Source organism: Phyllobates terribilis, unplaced genomic scaffold (assembly GCF_046119375.1).
Source record: "Phyllobates terribilis strain yellow unplaced genomic scaffold, ASM4611937v1 Scaffold_4__5_contigs__length_816908805, whole genome shotgun sequence".
In the NCBI taxonomy this organism is placed as follows: domain Eukaryota; kingdom Metazoa; phylum Chordata; class Amphibia; order Anura; family Dendrobatidae; genus Phyllobates; species Phyllobates terribilis.
In genome coordinates, this window is record NW_027362764.1 from 541427549 (window position 1) to 541444395 (window position 16847).

Below are 16847 nucleotides of genomic sequence, written 5' to 3' on the forward strand. Positions count from 1 at the left end.
AATTTGCAACCTGATGGAGGTCAGTATAGATGGACTAATAGAACAAGTCCCACACACTGCTAGAAGGCCAAATATTTTTTCAGAGCTAGATGCAGAAAAATATTATATTCAATTTGCAACCTGATGGAGGTCAGTATAGATGGACTAATAGAACAAGTCCCACACACTGCTAGAAGGCCAAATATTTTTTCAGAGCTAGATGCAGAAAAATATTATATTCAATTTGCCACCTGATGGAGGACAGTATAGATGGACTAATAGAACAAGTCACACACACTGCTAGAATCCCAAATATTTTTTCAGAGCTAGATGCAAAAAAATATTATATTCAATTTGCAACCTGATGGAGGTCAGTATAGATGGACTAATAGAACAAGTCCCACACACTGATAGAAGGCCAAATATTTTTTCAGAGCTAGATGCAGAAAAATATTATATTCAATTTGCAACCTGATGGAGGTCAGTATAGATGGACTAATAGAACAAGTCCCACACACGGCTAGAAGCCCAAATATTTTTTCAGAGGTAGATGCAGAAAAAAATTATATTCAATTTGCAACCTGATGGAGGTCAGTATAGATGGACTAATAGAACAAGTTCCACACACTGCTAGAAGGCCAAATATTTTTTCAGAGCTAGATGCAGAAAAATATTATATTCAATTTGCCACCTGATGGAGGACAGTATAGATGGACTAATAGAACAAATCCCACACACTGATAGAATCCCAAATATTTTTTCAGAGCTAGATGCAGAAAAAAATTATATTCAATTTGCAACCTGATGGAGGTCAGTATAGATGGACTAATAGAACAAGTCCGACACACTGCTAGAAGGCCAAATATTTTTTCAGAGGTAGATGAAGAAAAAAATTATATTCAGTTTGCAACCTGATGGAGATCAGTATAGATGGACTAATAGAACAAGTCCCACACACTACTAGAAGCCCAAATATTTTTTCAGAGCTAGTTGCAAAAAAATATTATATTCAATTTGCAACCAGATGGAGGTCAATATAGATGGACTAATAGAACAAGACCCACACACTGCTAGAAGGCCAAATATTTTTTCAGACCTAGATGAAGAAAAATATTATATTCAATTTGCAACCTGATGGAGGTCAGTATAGATGGACTAATAGAACAAGTCCCACACACTGCTAGAAGCCCAAATATTTTTTCAGAGCTAGATGCAGAAAAATATTGTATTCAATTTGCAACCTGATGGAGGTCAGTATAGATGGACTAATAGAACAAGTCCCACACACTGCTAGAAGGCCAAATATTTTTTCAGAGCTAGATGCAGAAAAATATTATATTCAATTTGCAACCTGATGGAGGTCAGTATAGATGGACTAATAGAACAAGTCCCACACACTGCTAGAAGGCCAAATATTTTTTCAGAGCTAGATGCAGAAAAATATTATATTCAATTTGCAACCTGATGGAGGTCAGTATAGATGGACTAATAGAACAAGTCCCACACACTGCTAGAAGGCCAAATATTTTTTCAGAGCTAGATGCAGAAAAATATTATATTCAATTTGCAACCTGATGGAGGTCAGTATAGATGGACTAATAGAACAAGTCCCACACACTGCTAGAAGGCCAAATATTTTTTCAGAGCTAGATGCAGAAACATATTATATTCAATTTGCAACCTGATGGAGGTCTGTATAGATGGTCTAATAGAACAAGTCCCACACACTGCTAGAAGGACAAATATTTTTCAGAGCTAGATGCAGAAAAATATTATATTCAATTTGCAACCAGATGGAGGTCAGTATAGATGGACTAATAGAACAAGTCCCACACACTGCTAGAAGCCCAAATATTTTTTCAGAGCTAGATGCAGAAAAATATTATATTCAATTTGCAACCTGATGGAGGTCAGTATAGATGGACTAATAGAACAAGTCCCACACACTGCTAGAAGCCCAAATATTTTTTCAGAGCTAGATGCAGAAAAATATTATTTTCAATTTGCAACCTGATGGAGGTCAGTATAGATGGACTAATAGAACAATTCCCACACACTGCTAGAAGGCCAAATATTTTTTCAAAGCTAGATACAGAAAAATATTATATTTAATTTGCAACCTGATGGAGGTCAGTATAGATGGACTAATAGAACAATTCCCACACACTGCTAGAAGGCCAAATATTTTTTCAGAGCTAGATGCAGAAAAATATTATATTCAATTTGCAACCTGATGGAGGTCAGTATAGATGGACTAATAGAATAGGTCCCACACAAAGCTAGAAGCCCAAATATTTTTTCAGAGCTAGATGCAGAAAAAAATTATATTCAATTTGCAACGTGATGGAGGTCAGTATAGATGGACTAATAGAACAAGTCCCACACACTGCTAGAAGGCCAAATATTTTTTCAGAGATAGATGAAAAAAAAAATTTTTATTCAATTTGCAACCTGATGTAGGTCAGTATAGATGGACTAATAGAACAAGTCCCACACACTGCTAGAAGGCCAAATATTTTTTCAGAGCTAGATGCAGAAAAATATTATATTCAATTTGCAACCTGATGGATGTCAGTATAGATGGACTAATAGAACAAGTCCCACACACTGCTAGAAGGCCAAATATTTTTTCAGAGCTAGATGCAGAAAAATATTATATTCAATTTGCAACCTGATGGAGGTCAGTATAGATGGACTAATAGAACAAGTCCCACACACTGCTAGAAGGCCAAATATTTTTTCAGAGCTAGATGCAGAAAAATATTATATTCAATTTGCAACCTGATGGAGGTCAGTATAGATGGACTAATAGAACAAGTCCCACACACTGCTAGAAGGCCAAATATTTTTTCAGAGCTACATGCAGAAACATATTATATTCAATTTGCAACCTGATGGAGGTCTGTATAGATGGTCTAATAGAACAAGTCCCACACACTGCTAGAAGGCCAAATATTTTTCAGAGCTAGATGCAGAAAAATATTATATTCAATTTGCAACCAGATGGAGGTCAGTATAGATGGACTAATAGAACAAGTCCCACACACTGCTAGAAGCCCAAATATTTTTTCAGAGCTAGATGCAGAAAAATATTATATTCAATTTGCAACCTGATGGAGGTCAGTATAGATGGACTAATAGAACAAGTCCCACACACTGCTAGAAGCCCAAATATTTTTTCAGAGCTAGATGCAGAAAAATATTATTTTCAATTTGCAACCTGATGGAGGTCAGTATAGATGGACTAATAGAACAATTCCCACACACTGCTAGAAGGCCAAATATTTTTTCAAAGCTAGATACAGAAAAATATTATATTTAATTTGCAACCTGATGGAGGTCAGTATAGATGGACTAATAGAACAATTCCCACACACTGCTAGAAGGCCAAATATTTTTTCAGAGCTAGATGCAGAAAAATATTATATTCAATTTGCAACCTGATGGAGGTCAGTATAGATGGACTAATAGAATAGGTCCCACACACAGGTAGAAGCCCAAATATTTTTTCAGAGCTAGATGCAGAAAAAAATTATATTCAATTTGCAACGTGATGGAGGTCAGTATAGATGGACTAATAGAACAAGTCCCACACACTGCTAGAAGGCCAAATATTTTTTCAGAGATAGATGAAAAAAAAATTTTTATTCAATTTGCAACCTGATGGAGGTCAGTATAGATGGACTAATAGAACAAGTCCCACACACTGCTAGAAGGCCAAATATTTTTTCAGAGCTAGATGCAGAAAAATATTATATTCAATTTGCAACCTGATGGAGGTCAGTATAGATGGACTAATAGAACAAGTCCCACACACGGCTAGAAGCATAAATATTTTTTCAGAGGTAGATGCAGAAAAAAATTATATTCAATTTGCAACCTGATGGAGGTCAGTATAGATGGACTAATAGAACAAGTTCCTCACACTGCTAGAAGGCCAAATATTTTTTCAGAGCTAGATGCAGAAAAATATTATATTCAATTTGCCACCTGATGGAGGACAGTATAGATGGACTAATAGAACAAGTCCCACACACTGCTAGAAGCCCAAATATTTTTTCAGAACTAGATGCAGAAAAAAATTATATTCAATTTGCAAACTGATGGAGGTCAGTATAGATGGACTAATAGAACAAGTCCCACACACTGCTAGAAGGCCAAATATTTTTTCAGAGCTAGATGCAGAAAAATATTATATTCAATTTGCAACCTGATGGAGGTCAGTATAGATGGACTAATAAAACAAGTCCCACACACTGCTAGAAGGCCAAATATTTTTTCAGAGCTAGATGCAGAAAAATATTATATTCAATTTGCAACCTGATGGAGGTCTGTATAGATGGTCTAATAGAACAAGTCCCACACACTGCTAGAAGGCCACATATTTTTCAGAGCTAGATGCAGAAAAATATTATATTCAATTTGCAACCAGATGGAGGTCAGTATAGATGGATTAATAGAACAAGTCCCACACACTGCTAGAAGGCCAAATATTTTTTCAGAGCTAGATGCAGAAAAATATTATATTCAATTTGCAACCTGATGGAGGTCAGTATAGATGGACTAATAGAACAAGTCCCACACACTGCTAGAAGCCCAAATATTTTTTCAGAGCTAGATGCAGAAAAATATTATTTTCAATTTGCAACCTGATGGAGGTCAGTATAGATGGACTAATAGAACAAGTCCCACACACTGCTAGAAGGCCAAATATTTTTTCAAAGCTAGATGCAGAAAAATATTATATTTAATTTGCAACCTGATGTAGGTCAGTATAGATGGACTAATAGAACAATTCCCACACACTGCTAGAAGGCCAAATATTTTTTCAGAGCTAGATGCAGAAAAATATTATATTCAATTTGCAACCTGATGGAGGTCAGTATAGATGGACTAATAGAACAAGTCCCACACACTGCTAGAAGGCCAAATATTTTTTCAGAGGTAGATGAAGAAAAAAATTATATTCAGTTTGCAACCTGATGGAGGTCAGTATAGATGGACTAATAGAACAAGTCCCACACACAGCTAGAAGCCCAAATATTTTTTCAGAGCTAGATGCAGAAAAAAATTATATTCAATTTGCAACGTGATGGAGGTCAGTATAGATGGACTAATAGAACAAGTCCCACACACTGCTAGAAGGCCAAATATTTTTTCAGAGCTAGATGAAAAAAAAATATTTTATTCAATTTGCAACCTGATGGAGGTCAGTATAGATGGACTAATAGAACAAGTCCCACACACTGCTAGAAAGCCAAATATTTTTTCAGAGCTAGATGCAGAAAAATATTATATTCAACTTGCAACCTGATGGAGGTCAGTATAGATGGACTAATAGAACAAGTCCCACACACGGCTAGAAGCCCAAATATTTTTTCAGAGGTAGATGCAGAAAAAAATTATATTCAATTTGCAACCTGATGGAGGTCAGTATAGATGGACTAATAGAACAAGTTCCACACACTGCTAGAAGGCCAAATATTTTTTCAGAGCTAGATGCAGAAAAATATTATATTCAATTTGCCACCTGATGGAGGACAGTATAGATGGACTAATAGAACAAGTCCCACACACTGCTAGAAGCCCAAATATTTTTTCAGAGCTAGATGCAGAAAAATATTATATTCAATTTGCAACCTGATGGAGGTCTGTATAGATGGTCTAATAGAACAAGTCCCACACACTGCTAGAAGGCCACATATTTTTCAGAGCTAGATGCAGAAAAATATTATATTCAATTTGCAACCAGATGGAGGTCAGTATAGATGGACTAATAGAACAAGTCCCACACACTGCTAGAAGGCCAAATATTTTTTCAGAGCTAGATGCAGAAAAATATTATATTCAATTTGCAACCTGATGGAGGTCAGTATAGATGGACTAATAGAACAAGTCCCACACACTGCTAGAAGCCCAAATATTTTTTCAGAGCTAGATGCAGAAAAATATTATTTTCAATTTGCAACCTGATGGAGGTCAGTATAGATGGACTAATAGAACAAGTCCCACACACTGCTAGAAGGCCAAATATTTTTTCAAAGCTAGATGCAGAAAAAAATTATATTCAATTTGCAACGTGATGGAGGTCAGTATAGATGGACTAATAGAACAAGTCCCACACACTGCTAGAAGGCCAAATATTTTTTCAGAGATAGATGAAAAAAAAAATTTTTATTCAATTTGCAACCTGATGGAGGTCAGTATAGATGGACTAATAGAACAAGTCCCACACACTGCTAGAAGGCCAAATATTTTTTCAGAGCTAGATGCAGAAAAATATTATATTCAATTTGCAACCTGATGGAGGTCAGTATAGATGGACTAATAGAACAAGTCCCACACACGGCTAGAAGCCCAAATATTTTTTCAGAGGTAGATGCAGAAAAAAATTATATTCAATTTGCAACCTGATGGAGGTCAGTATAGATGGACTAATAGAACAAGTTCCTCACACTGCTAGAAGGCCAAATATTTTTTCAGAGCTAGATGCAGAAAAATATTATATTCAATTTGCCACCTGATGGAGGACAGTATAGATGGACTAATAGAACAAGTCCCACACACTGCTAGAAGCCCAAATATTTTTTCAGAACTAGATGCAGAAAAAAATTATATTCAATTTGCAAACTGATGGAGGTCAGTATAGATGGACTAATAGAACAAGTCTCACACACTGCTAGAAGGCCAAATATTTTTTCAGAGCTAGATGCAGAAAAATATTATATTCAATTTGCAACCTGATGGAGGTCAGTATAGATGGACTAATAAAACAAGTCCCACACACTGCTAGAAGGCCAAATATTTTTTCAGAGCTAGATGCAGAAAAATATTATATTCAATTTGCAACCTGATGGAGGTCTGTATAGATGGTCTAATAGAACAAGTCCCACACACTGCTAGAAGGCCACATATTTTTCAGAGCTAGATGCAGAAAAATATTATATTCAATTTGCAACCAGATGGAGGTCAGTATAGATGGACTAATAGAACAAGTCCCACACACTGCTAGAAGGCCAAATATTTTTTCAGAGCTAGATGCAGAAAAATATTATATTCAATTTGCAACCTGATGGAGGTCAGTATAGATGGACTAATAGAACAAGTCCCACACACTGCTAGAAGCCCAAATATTTTTTCAGAGCTAGATGCAGAAAAATATTATTTTCAATTTGCAACCTGATGGAGGTCAGTATAGATGTACTAATAGAACAAGTCCCACACACTGCTAGAAGGCCAAATATTTTTTCAAAGCTAGATGCAGAAAAATATTATATTTAATTTGCAACCTGATGTAGGTCAGTATAGATGGACTAATAGAACAATTCCCACACACTGCTAGAAGGCCAAATATTTATTCAGAGCTAGATGCAGAAAAATATTATATTCAATTTGCAACCTGATGGAGGTCAGTATAGATGGACTAATAGAACAAGTCCCACACACTGCTAGAAGGCCAAATATTTTTTCAGAGGTAGATGAAGAAAAAAATTATATTCAGTTTGCAACCTGATGGAGGTCAGTATAGATGGACTAATAGAACAAGTCCCACACACAGCTAGAAGCCCAAATATTTTTTCAGAGCTAGATGCAGAAAAATATTATATTCAATTTGCAACCAGATGGAGGTCAGTATAGATGGACTAATAGAACAAGTCCCACACACTGCTAGAAGGCCAAATATTTTTTCAGAGCTAGATGCAGAAAAATATTATATTCAATTTGCAACCTGATGGAGGTCAGTATAGATGGACTAATAGAACAAGTCCCACACACTGCTAGAAGCCCAAATATTTTTTCAGAGCTAGATGCAGAAAAATATTATTTTCAATTTGCAACCTGATGGAGGTCAGTATAGATGGACTAATAGAACAAGTCCCACACACTGCTAGAAGGCCAAATATTTTTTCAAAGCTAGATGCAGAAAAATATTATATTTAATTTGCAACCTGATGTAGGTCAGTATAGATGGACTAATAGAACAATTCCCACACACTGCTAGAAGGCCAAATATTTTTTCAGAGCTAGATGCAGAAAAATATTATATTCAATTTGCAACCTTATGGAGGTCAGTATAGATGGACTAATAGAACAAGTCCCACACACTGCTAGAAGGCCAAATATTTTTTCAGAGGTAGATGAAGAAAAAAATTATATTCAGTTTGCAACCTGATGGAGGTCAGTATAGATGGACTAATAGAACAAGTCCCACACACAGCTAGAAGCCCAAATATTTTTTCAGAGCTAGATGCAGAAAAAAATTATATTCAATTTGCAACGTGATGGAGGTCAGTATAGATGGACTAATAGAAAAAGTCCCACACACTGCTAGAAGGCCAAATATTTTTTCAGAGCTAGATGAAAAAAAAATATTTTATTCAATTTGCAACCTGATGGAGGTCAGTATAGATGGACTAATAGAACAAGTTCCACACACTGCTAGAAGGCCAAATATTTTTTCAGAGCTAGATGCAGAAAAATATTATATTCAATTTGCCACCTGATGGAGGACAGTATAGATGGACTAATAGAACAAGTCCCACACACTGCTAGAAGCCCAAATATTTTTTCAGAGCTAGATGCAGAAAAAAATTATATTCAATTTGCAAACTGATGGAGGTCAGTATAGATGGACTAATAGAACAAGCCCCACACACTGCTAGAAGGCCAAATATTTTTTCAGAGCTAGATGCAGAAAAATATTATATTCAATTTGCAACCAGATGGAGGTCAGTATAGATGGACTAATAGAACAAGTCCCACACACTGCTAGAAGCCCAAATATTTTTTCAGAGCTAGATGCAGAAATATATTATATTCAATTTGCAACCTGATGGAGGTCAGTATAGATGGACTAATAGAACAAGTCCCACACACGGCTAGAAGCCCAAATATTTTTTCAGAGGTAGATGCAGAAAAAAATTATATTCAATTTGCAACCTGATGGAGGTCAGTATAGATGGACTAATAGAACAAGTTCCACACACTGCTAGAAGGCCAAATATTTTTTCAGAGCTAGATGCAGAAAAATATTATATTCAATTTGCCACCTGATGGAGGACAGTATAGATGGACTAATAGAACAAGTCCCACACACTGCTAGAAGCCCAAATATTTTTTCAGAGCTAGATGCAGAAAAATATTATATTCAATTTGCAACCTGATGGAGGTCTGTATAGATGGTCTAATAGAACAAGTCCCACACACTGCTAGAAGGCCACATATTTTTCAGAGCTAGATGCAGAAAAATATTATATTCAATTTGCAACCAGATGGAGGTCAGTATAGATGGACTAATAGAACAAGTCCCACACACTGCTAGAAGGCCAAATATTTTTTCAGAGCTAGATGCAGAAAAATATTATATTCAATTTGCAACCTGATGGAGGTCAGTATAGATGGACTAATAGAACAAGTCCCACACACTGCTAGAAGCCCAAATATTTTTTCAGAGCTAGATGCAGAAAAATATTATTTTCAATTTGCAACCTGATGGAGGTCAGTATAGATGGACTAATAGAACAAGTCCCACACACTGCTAGAAGGCCAAATATTTTTTCAAAGCTAGATGCAGAAAAAAATTATATTCAATTTGCAACGTGATGGAGGTCAGTATAGATGGACTAATAGAACAAGTCCCACACACTGCTAGAAGGCCAAATATTTTTTCAGAGATAGATGAAAAAAAAAATTTTTATTCAATTTGCAACCTGATGGAGGTCAGTATAGATGGACTAATAGAACAAGTCCCACACACTGCTAGAAGGCCAAATATTTTTTCAGAGATAGATGAAAAAAAAAATTTTTATTCAATTTGCAACCTGATGGAGGTCAGTATAGATGGACTAATAGAACAAGTCCCACACACTGCTAGAAGGCCAAATATTTTTTCAGAGCTAGATGCAGAAAAATATTATATTCAATTTGCAACCTGATGGAGGTCAGTATAGATGGACTAATAGAACAAGTCCCACACACGGCTAGAAGCCCAAATATTTTTTCAGAGGTAGATGCAGAAAAAAATTATATTCAATTTGCAACCTGATGGAGGTCAGTATAGATGGACTAATAGAACAAGTTCCTCACACTGCTAGAAGGCCAAATATTTTTTCAGAGCTAGATGCAGAAAAATATTATATTCAATTTGCCACCTGATGGAGGACAGTATAGATGGACTAATAGAACAAGTCCCACACACTGCTAGAAGCCCAAATATTTTTTCAGAACTAGATGCAGAAAAAAATTATATTCAATTTGCAAACTGATGGAGGTCAGTATAGATGGACTAATAGAACAAGTCTCACACACTGCTAGAAGGCCAAATATTTTTTCAGAGCTAGATGCAGAAAAATATTATATTCAATTTGCAACCTGATGGAGGTCAGTATAGATGGACTAATAAAACAAGTCCCACACACTGCTAGAAGGCCAAATATTTTTTCAGAGCTAGATGCAGAAAAATATTATATTCAATTTGCAACCTGATGGAGGTCTGTATAGATGGTCTAATAGAACAAGTCCCACACACTGCTAGAAGGCCACATATTTTTCAGAGCTAGATGCAGAAAAATATTATATTCAATTTGCAACCAGATGGAGGTCAGTATAGATGGACTAATAGAACAAGTCCCACACACTGCTAGAAGGCCAAATATTTTTTCAGAGCTAGATGCAGAAAAATATTATATTCAATTTGCAACCTGATGGAGGTCAGTATAGATGGACTAATAGAACAAGTCCCACACACTGCTAGAAGCCCAAATATTTTTTCAGAGCTAGATGCAGAAAAATATTATTTTCAATTTGCAACCTGATGGAGGTCAGTATAGATGGACTAATAGAACAAGTCCCACACACTGCTAGAAGGCCAAATATTTTTTCAAAGCTAGATGCAGAAAAATATTATATTTAATTTGCAACCTGATGTAGGTCAGTATAGATGGACTAATAGAACAATTCCCACACACTGCTAGAAGGCCAAATATTTATTCAGAGCTAGATGCAGAAAAATATTATATTCAATTTGCAACCTGATGGAGGTCAGTATAGATGGACTAATAGAACAAGTCCCACACACTGCTAGAAGGCCAAATATTTTTTCAGAGGTAGATGAAGAAAAAAATTATATTCAGTTTGCAACCTGATGGAGGTCAGTATAGATGGACTAATAGAACAAGTCCCACACACAGCTAGAAGCCCAAATATTTTTTCAGAGCTAGATGCAGAAAAATATTATATTCAATTTGCAACCAGATGGAGGTCAGTATAGATGGACTAATAGAACAAGTCCCACACACTGCTAGAAGGCCAAATATTTTTTCAGAGCTAGATGCAGAAAAATATTATATTCAATTTGCAACCTGATGGAGGTCAGTATAGATGGACTAATAGAACAAGTCCCACACACTGCTAGAAGCCCAAATATTTTTTCAGAGCTAGATGCAGAAAAATATTATTTTCAATTTGCAACCTGATGGAGGTCAGTATAGATGGACTAATAGAACAAGTCCCACACACTGCTAGAAGGCCAAATATTTTTTCAAAGCTAGATGCAGAAAAATATTATATTTAATTTGCAACCTGATGTAGGTCAGTATAGATGGACTAATAGAACAATTCCCACACACTGCTAGAAGGCCAAATATTTTTTCAGAGCTAGATGCAGAAAAATATTATATTCAATTTGCAACCTTATGGAGGTCAGTATAGATGGACTAATAGAACAAGTCCCACACACTGCTAGAAGGCCAAATATTTTTTCAGAGGTAGATGAAGAAAAAAATTATATTCAGTTTGCAACCTGATGGAGGTCAGTATAGATGGACTAATAGAACAAGTCCCACACACAGCTAGAAGCCCAAATATTTTTTCAGAGCTAGATGCAGAAAAAAATTATATTCAATTTGCAACGTGATGGAGGTCAGTATAGATGGACTAATAGAACAAGTCCCACACACTGCTAGAAGGCCAAATATTTTTTCAGAGCTAGATGAAAAAAAAATATTTTATTCAATTTGCAACCTGATGGAGGTCAGTATAGATGGACTAATAGAACAAGTTCCACACACTGCTAGAAGGCCAAATATTTTTTCAGAGCTAGATGCAGAAAAATATTATATTCAATTTGCCACCTGATGGAGGACAGTATAGATGGACTAATAGAACAAGTCCCACACACTGCTAGAAGCCCAAATATTTTTTCAGAGCTAGATGCAGAAAAAAATTATATTCAATTTGCAAACTGATGGAGGTCAGTATAGATGGACTAATAGAACAAGCCCCACACACTGCTAGAAGGCCAAATATTTTTTCAGAGCTAGATGCAGAAAAATATTATATTCAATTTGCAACCAGATGGAGGTCAGTATAGATGGACTAATAGAACAAGTCCCACACACTGCTAGAAGCCCAAATATTTTTTCAGAGCTAGATGCAGAAATATATTATATTCAATTTGCAACCTGATGGAGGTCAGTATAGATGGACTAATAGAACAAGTCCCACACACTGCTAGAAGCCCAAATATTTTTTCAGAGCTAGATGCAGAAAAATATTATTTTCAATTTGCAACCTGATGGAGGTCAGTATAGATGGACTAATAGAACAAGTCCCACACACTGCTAGAAGCCCAAATATTTTTTCAAAGCTAGATGCAGAAAAATATTATATTTAATTTGCAACCTGATGGAGGTCAGTATAGATGGACTAATAGAACAAGTCCCACACACTGCTAGAAGGCCAAATATTTTTTCAGAGCTAGATGCAGAAAAATATTATATTCAATTTGCAACCTGATGGAGGTCAGTATAGATGGACTAATAGAACAAGTCCCACACACTGCTAGAAGGCCAAATATTTTTTCAGAGGTAGATGAAGAAAAAAATTATATTCAGTTTGCAACCTGATGGAGGTCAGTATAGATGGACTAATAGATCAAGTCCCACACACAGCTAGAAGCCCAAATACTTTTTCAGAGCTAGATGCTGAAAAATATTATATTCAATTTGCAACGTGATGGAGGTCAGTATAGATGGACTAATATAACAAGTCCCACAAACTGCTAGAAGGCCAAATATCTTTTCAGAGGTAGATGCAGAAAAAAATTATATTCAATTTGCAACCTGATAGAGGTCAGTATAGATGGACTAATAGAACAAGTCCCACACACTGCTAGAAGGCCAAATATTTTTTCAGAGCTAGATGCAGAAAAAAATTATATTCAATTTGCAACCTGATGGACTAATAGATGGACTAATAGAATGATGCTATGCCCAAAAGATTTTACTTCACTAGGTGCAGTAAAAAAATTGGTATTCTATACACAGGTGGTATATCTTGCAACACAGATAGGCTACTCCACTGACTAACACACTCTGCAATAGGCCAAAAAGGATTAGCTTTGCTAGATTCAGCCAAATGCTGTGAAAAAAATTGCACAGCACTGGCACAGACCTGCCTGGCAAAAACTGATAGGAACTGATGTAACCTAGTCCTGAAAAGGACTCCAATTACAATTAGTCTTTACTCCCACATCCTCTCTATTTAAGAACACAGACCTGCCTGATAAAAGTCGTAGGAAATGCTGTAACCTAGTCCTTAAAAGGACTGCAATCACAACTATTCCCTACTCCCAAGCTATCTCTAGATTTGTGCGAAAATTGGCTTGAAATTAACAAGGTATAGCGCACACAGCAACAGCGGTGCCGTCTAACACGCAGCTGCAGCAGTGAGAAAATGGTGGCGACGGGGAAAATGGCTTGGTCTTATAGGGCAAGGACATGTGACATACACTGCCAATAACACATGCCCTTGCTTGTGTGAAGAAAAGCACTTCGCTCCATGTGTGCGCTGCTGATAGGCTGACAGATTGCACCTCCCCACTGTAAATGCGGGAAAGAGAAAAAAAAATGGAGATCTTCATTATTCCTGCAGAGATCCATCCCCTGCCCCTCCCCCCACCCCGCTGTACACTCAAACTGCGTATTAACATTAATTTTCATCATTACTGAGAAAAAATCCAGTTATGATTTTGGTGCACGAACAGTTATCGAACATAACTTCGAACAGCCGAATTTTTCTCAAATCGTTCGTGTTCGCCGAAAGGCTCAAACACCGCCCAAAACAGCTCGAATTTGAGATTGGCGAACAGTTCGAGTAGAACAACGCTCATCTCTAGTCACAACAGTCAGGAGACACTACTGTTTTTCTTTACGGAAAAAACTACCAAAAGCTGAATAAAAGAGATTTTTTACCGTGGGATGGCAAAACCACAGTTATTGTTTACTGGGGTATACCACACTTTTTTAAATAGAGATATTTGCGGCTGAACAGTGAGCGACACACTCAAACTGCTTTTTTTTAGATACCAAAGGCCCAAAACTGGATAGTACAGCGATTTGACCCGTGGAACTGCGAAACCACACTGGGATGTCGCGCATACACAAGACTATTTTCAACAGATATATTTTTGTGTCACAACAGTCAGGAGACACTTTTGTTTTTCTTTACGGAAAATATAACAAAACCTGAATAATAGAGATTTTTTACCGTGGGATGGCAAAACCACAGTTATTGTTTACTGAGGTATACCACACTTTTTTAAATAGAGATATTTGTGGCTGAACAGTGAGCGACACACTCAAACTGCTTTTTTTTTAGATACCAAAGGCACAAAACTGGATAGTATAGCGATTTGACCCATGGAACTGCGAAACAACACTGGGATGTCGGGCCTACACAAGACTATTTTCAACAGATATATTTTTGTGTCACAACAGTGAGGAGACAATACTGTTTTTCTTTACGGAAAAAACTTCCAAAACCTGAATAATAGAGATTTTTTACCGTGGGATGGCAAAACCACAGTTATTGTTTACTGGGGTATACCACACTTTTTTAAATAGATATATTTGCGGCTGAGCAGTGAGCGACACACTCAAACTGCTTTTTTTTTAGATACCAAAGGCCCAAAACTGGATAGTATAGCGATTTGACCCATGGAACTGCGAAACAACACTGGGATGTCGGGCCTACACAAGACTATTTTCAACAGATATATTTTTGTGTCACAACAGTCAGGAGACAATACTGTTTTTCTTTACGGAAAAAACTTCCAAAACCTGAATAATAGAGATTTTTTACCGTGGGATGGCAAAACCACAGTTATTGTTTACTGGGGTATACCACACTTTTTAAAATAGAGATATTTGCGGCTGAACAGTGAGCGGCACACTAAAACTGCTTTTTTTTTAGATACCAAAGGCCCAAAACTGGATAGTACAGCGATTTGACCCGTGGAACTGCGAAACCACACTGGGATGTCGAACCTACACAAGACTATTTTCAACAGATATATTTTTGTGTCACAACAGTCAGGAGACACTACTGTTTTTCTTTACGGAAAATATACCAAAACCTGAATAATAGAGATTATTTACCGTGGGATGGCAAAACCACAGTTATTGTTTACTGGGGTATACCACACTTTTTAAATAGAGATATTTGCGGCTGAACAGTGAGCGACACACTCAAACTGCTTTTTTTATAGACACCAAAGGCCCAAAACTGGATAGTACAGCGATTTGACCCATGGAACTGCGAAACCACACTGGGATGTCGGGCCTACACAAGACTATTTTCAACAGATATATTTTTGTGTCACAACAGTCAGAAGACACTACTGTTTTTCTATACGGAAAATATACCAAAACCTGAATAATAGAGATTTTTTACCGTGGGATGGCAAAACCACAGTTATTGTTTACTGGGCTATACCACACTTTTTTAAATAGAGATATTTGCGGCTGAACAGTGAGCGACACACTCAAACTGCTTTTTTTTTAGATACCAAAGGCCCAAAACTGGATAGTACAGCGATTTGACCCATGGAGCTGCGAAACCACACTGGGATGTCGGGCCTACACAAGACAATTTTCAACAGATATATTTTTGTGTCACAACAGTCAGGAGACAATACTGTTTCTTTATGGAAAAAACTACCAAAAGCTGAATAATAGAGATTTTTTTACCGTGGGATGGGATAACCACAGTTATTGTTTACTGGGGTATACCACACTTTTTTAAATAGAGATATTTGCGGCTGAACAGTGAGCGACACACTCAAACTGCTTTTTTTTTAGATACCAAAGGCCCAAAACTGGATAGTACAGCGATTTGACCCATGGAACTGCGAAACCACACTGGGATGTCGGGCCTACACAAGACTATTTTCAACTGATATATTTTTGTGTAACAACAGTCCGGAGAAACTATTGTTTTTCTTTACAGAAAACACTAGCAAATGCTGAATAATAGAGATTTTTTACCGTGGGATGGCAAAACCACAGTTATTGTTTACTGGGGTATACCATAATTTTTAAATAGAGATATTTGCGGCTGAACAGTGAGCGACAAACTCAAACTGCTTTTTTTTTAGATACCAAAGGCCCAAAACTGGATAGCACAGTGATTTGACCCGTGGAACTGCGAAACCACACTGGGATGTCGGGCCTACACAAGACTATTTTCAACGGATATATTTTTGTGTCACAACAGTCAGGAGACACTACTGTTTTTCTTTACGGAAAATATTCCAAAACCTGAATAATAGATATTTTTTACCGTGGGATGGCAAAACCACAGTTATTGTTTACTGGGGTATACCACACTTTTTTAAATAGAGATATTTGCGGCTGAACAGTGAGCGACACACTCAAACTGCTTTTTTTTTAGATACCAAAGGCCCAAAACTGGATAGTACAGAGATTTGACACATGGAACTGCGAAACCACACTGGGATGTCGGGCCTACACAAGACTATTTTCAACAGATATATTTTTGTGTCACGACAGTCTGGAGACACTACGGTT